The following is a 5326-nucleotide window of genomic DNA, read 5'->3' as shown; positions in this document are numbered from 1 at the left end:
GATTCCTCATCATGGTTTACCTCTGGGGGGGCAGGGGAGGGGTGTAGTTCCCTGATTATCCTTCCAACCTCACCTCACAAAGATCAGGCCCCAAGCTGTAAAGAAGGGTGTGAGTCCTGCCAAGTAAAACATCTCCCATGAGTTTACCAGTGGAATAAAAGAGAGAGATTATAGCATAAATTAGGACACAATAAAGAAAACCTCAAAGAGCCAGACTGTGTTACAGTGTTAAAATTAATTTTATAATGTGATTTTTTTTATGATGTATACTGAACCTCTTTTTTTTTTTTTTTGTCACTCCTGGGGTTTGAACATAGGGCCTAAGCACTGTCCCTGAGCTGCTTTTGCTCAAGGCTAGCACTCTACCACTTGAGCCACAGTGCCACTTCCTGCTTTTTCTGTTAATGTGGTATTGAGGAATTGAACCCTGGGCTTCATGCATGCTAGGCAAGCACTCTACCACTAAGCCACATTCCCAGCCTGTAAACCTCTTTTAGGTAATAAAAATAACATCAATATTTCCTTCTGCTGACAGATTTAGCTATTAAGTGATTCATTATAGGGACTGCGAATGTGGCCTAGTGGCAGAGTGTTTGCCTAGCATGCATGAAGCCCTGGGTTCCATGCCTCAGTACTATATAAATAGAAAAGGCCTGAAGTGGCACTGTGGCTTAAGTGATAGAGTGCTAGCCTTTAGCAAAAGGAACTCAGGGACAGAGCCCCGGCTCTGAGTTCAAGCCCCAGGACTAGCCAAAAAAATAAAAAAAGAGACAGAGAGAGGGTTACAGAATAATGATAAAATAGCAAAGCAAGTGTTTTTATAAAGTGAAACAAACAATTGCTCCTGACAGTTCATCAGTCAGTTTATCATAGAATTTGTTTTCCTGTATGGACCTGTAAGTTGAACAGTTTAAACTAAAACTTCAATTTTACTTTATGTTTTTAATAATTCAGCCTATTATCTTAGTTTGATTACTTGGAACTATTTAATAATCCTAATTTGAAGCCAGCTCTGGCAGAAAAGTCTCTCCTGTACAAGTGACTCCATCTCTAATTAACCAGAAAAAAAAAGTCTGGCTGGAGGCATAGTTAACGTGGTAGGGTGCCAACTATGAGCAAGCCAGCCAATCAAAATACAAGTAAAGCACACATAAACACACACACACACACACACACACAACATACACATACACACACATACACATATTTATGAGTAGCATGCATGAGGTCCTGGGTTCAGTCTCAAAATCAAACACACACACACACACAAAAAACTTAATAGTTCCTATTGAAGATAAATTAGTTTATGTTCTAACAGCACCTTTGTTCTATGAATAAGTTACATTACTAATCAGGTAACAATACTTAGACAACTATTAATTCCAGTAATTGACAATGTGGAATTTTAAGAGGAACAATAGCCAAATGAAAAAGGAATTGAGCTGGGCATTGGTGACTCAACACTTGTAATCCTAGCTACTTAGGAGGCTAATATCTAAGGATCATGGTTCCAAACTAGCCCAAGCAAGACAATCCTTGAGACTTTTATCTCAAGTTCACCATCAAAGAGGTTAGAGTGAAGCTGTGGTTCAAGTAGTATAGCGCCGGTCTTGAACAAAGAGGTCCCAAATTCAGGCTCCAGCACTGGCACCAAATAAAGGAGTTTGTTAAATAGTTATGTAAACTCAACAATTTCAAGTCTAAATTTCCATATGAAACAATAAGTGATTAGAAGTATTCTCTGGAAGCGGAGCTGTGGCTCAATGGTACAACCCTAGCTTTGAGCAAAAAAAAGCTCAGGGGTGGTGCCTAGGCCCTGAGTTCAAGGCCTAGGACCATCACACACACACACACACACACACACACACGCACGCACGCACGCACGCACGCACCCACGCACGCACGCACGCACGCACACAGAGTATTCTTTGCTGCTACATGCTGTTTCTATTATGTTTCTACCTATCTCCAAAGCCAACTAGCTTCCTGTTCTTTCCTATTCCTAAAAAAAAAGGGTTGATCCAAATACGACACTAATATTCTATAAGTCACAGACCTTGTTGAGAAACAATGTATGTTCTTTCCAAAATGTACTTTTAAATTATTTATTTATTTTGGTTGTGGGGCTTGAACTCTGGGCCTGGGTGCTATCACTCAGCTCTTCAGCTCAAGCCTAGGACTCTGCTACTTGAGCCATGTGCCACTTCCAGCTTTTTTTTCTGTTTATGTGAGCCACCTTCACAGACCTGTACTTTTAAATTATATAGGCAAAAAAGTTTCTAAACATCGTTAATAATTAACATGAAAGCTGGGCGCTGGTGGCTCATGCCTGCAATCCTAGCTACTCAGGAGGCTGAGATCTGAGGATCGCGGTTCAAAGCCAGCCCTGGCAGGAGAGACCGTGAGACTCCTATCTCCAATAAACCACCAGAAAACCGGAAGTGGCGCTGTAGCTCAAGTGGTAGAATGCTTGCCTTGGGCTGAAGAGCTGAGGGACAGTGCCCAGGCCCAGAGTTCAAGCCCTATGACCGACCAAAAAAAAAAAAATTAACATGAAATAATTTGCCTTTAAGAAATGGAATATTAGGGGCTGGGAAGGTGGCTCAGTGGTAGAGCGCTTGCCTTGCATGAATGAGGCCCTGAGTTCGATTCCTCAGCACCACATAAGCAAAAAGAAAAAAGCCGGAAGTGGCGCTGTGGCTCAAGTGGTAGAGTGCTAGCCTTGAGCTGAAGAGCTGAGGGACAGCGCCCAGGCCCAGAGTCCCCCCCCCCCAAAAAAAAGAAATGGAATATTAGGCTGGGAAGGTAGGTAGCTCAGTGGTAGAGTGCTTGCCTCGCATGCATGAGACCCTGGGTTCGATTCCTCAGCACCACATAAGCAGAAAAAAGCTGGAAGTGGTGGTGTGGCCCAAGTGATAGGTTGCTAGCCTTGATCTGAAGAGCTGAGGGACAGTGCCCAGGCCCAGAGTTCAACTCCCATGACAACCAAAAATAAGAAAGAAAAAAAAAAAGACTATTAGCTGAGTGCTGGTGGCTCACACCTATAATCTTAGCTACTCACAGGAGATTGAGATCTGAGGATCACAGTTCAAAGCCAGCCCAGGCAGGAAAGATTGTGAGACTCTCTTATCTCCAATTAACCACTAGAAAACAGGAAATGGCGCTGTGACTCAAGTGATAGAGCAATTGCCTTGAGCTGAAGAGCTTAGGGACAGCGCCCAGGCTCTGAGTTCAAACCCTGACTGACGACCAAAAAAAAAAAAAAAAAAGAAAGGAAGGAAAGAAAGAAAGAAAAAAGAAGAAAGAAAGGAAGGGAATATTAGGGGTAGAGTGCTTGCCTAGCATGCATGAAGCCCTGGATTTGATTCCTTAGTATGCATAAATAGAAGAAGCCAGAAGGGGCACTGTGGCTTAAGAGATAGAGTGCTAGTCTTGAGCAAAAGAAGCTCAGGGACAGTGCCCAAGTCCTGAGTTCAAGCCCTAGAACTAGCAAAAAACAAAAAACAAAAAAAAAACAGGTGCCAGTAGCTCACAACCAACAACAACAAAAAAGAAAAGAACAAAAGAAAAAATGGAATATTAGGTTATATGCATAAAAAATCACTTTTTGTTGTTGTTCATAAGTCTTGAACTCTGGGCTTGGGCCCTGTCCCTCAGCTCTTCAGCTCAAGGCTAGTGCTCTACCTCTTGAGCCACAGTGCCACTTCTGGTTTTCTGGTGGTTTATTGGAGATGAGTCTCCCGGACTTTCCTGCCTGGGCTGGTTTTGAACCGAGATACTCAGATCTCAGCCTCCTGAGTAGCTAGGACTTCAATTGTGAGCCACCAGCACCTGGTAAAACCCACTTTTAACAAGTTAAAAGTATAGGCATTGTTGACTTACACCTGTAATCAGAGGCGTTAAGAAATCTGAGAGCTGAGGATGGTGGATTAAAGCCAGCCCAGACAGACAAAACTGAGAGACTCTTATCTCCCATTAGAATTAGCTACTAGACTGCTGCCTTTCGCTGGGTTCTCAGGAGTGTTCCCTGCCATCCCAGGATGTGCCTTGGGTCACCTTCCAGTTTAGTCCACTGTTGTCACCTCCAATTTGGGTCCCTTCTGTGGAATGCGGGGAGAGATGGGAGTGTTACTTTGTCCAGGGCCACCCATCCTTTCCATTGCTGCAACAGAAGCAGAGCAGGCTGTGCAAGTCTGCAGACTTCCTAACCGAGGAGGTGGGAGGATTTCACAAGGGTGTTTTGCAAACAAGACTTTATCTTCAGTCAGAAGGAAAGGGTGAATGAAGACGTGCGCTCTTACACGACCTGACCTGCGTCCCTCCTGGCTTCTCCTTTCCTAAGAGGAGGAGAATATTAACGCCAGGGCATGATGGAGGAGGGACTTCCCTCAGCTTCCTAGCTTCCACACAAAGTCACAGGTGGATGAACTCACTTGTGAAAAGAATGTCAAGGTGTCTGACCAACAGGAACATCTCACAAGGTCCAAATTTTAGCAAAATAGGGAGAAATGGTGGAGAAAGAGAAATATTTTCTGTTCCTAAATCAGGAATTGGGAGTAAAGGATTCAAAATTATGGCTCTAACCTGTGGTTTGGGTGCTTTCTGAGCTGGGAGAATCCACTCTAATGCGGAGACAAAGAGTGAGTAGGGTGAGATAGGTATTGTTTACTCTTCCAAAACTTGGAGAAGCCATTTGGGCCTATCCAAAACACAGGCTAATAGGTGATTTTAGGACTTCCCTTTATCACTGTTTTCCTGCTTCACATCTCAAAGGAGAAGTCCTAAGTGGAGAGTTCCTCTATCCTACTTTAAAAGCAGGTGTGGTGGAGAGGAGCTAGTTTGGGTTATTCAGTTTTTACTTGCTAGTTTTATTTATTTATTTTTTTGGGTCCGGTTGTGGGGCCTGAACTCTGGGCCTGGGTGCTGTCCCTCAGCTCTTCAGTTCAAGGCTAGCGCTCTACCACTTGAACCACAGCGCCACTTTTCTTTTTTTTCTTTTTTGCTTATGTGGTGCTGAGGAATGGAACCAGGGCCTCAGGCATGCAAGGCAAGCACTCTACCACTGAGCCATCTTCCCAGCCCCCTACTTGCTAGTTTTAATGCCTAACAGTCTAACAGTCTTTTTAAATTTTTTCATTTTTAAAATTAATTATGTATTTAAAACTTAAGTCGCTATTATGAAGGTGATGTACAGAATGGTTACAATTACTTATGTCAGGTAATGAGTACATTTTTTTTTTTTTTTTTTTTGCCAGTCGTGGGGCTTGAACTCTGGGCCTGGGTGCTGTCCTCAGCTCTTCAGCTCAAGGCTAGCACTCTACCACTT

Source organism: Dipodomys ordii, unplaced genomic scaffold (genome assembly GCF_000151885.1).
Source record: "Dipodomys ordii isolate 6190 unplaced genomic scaffold, Dord_2.0 Scaffold97, whole genome shotgun sequence".
Lineage (NCBI taxonomy): Eukaryota > Metazoa > Chordata > Mammalia > Rodentia > Heteromyidae > Dipodomys > Dipodomys ordii.
Note: the sequence above shows the minus strand (reverse complement) of the source record.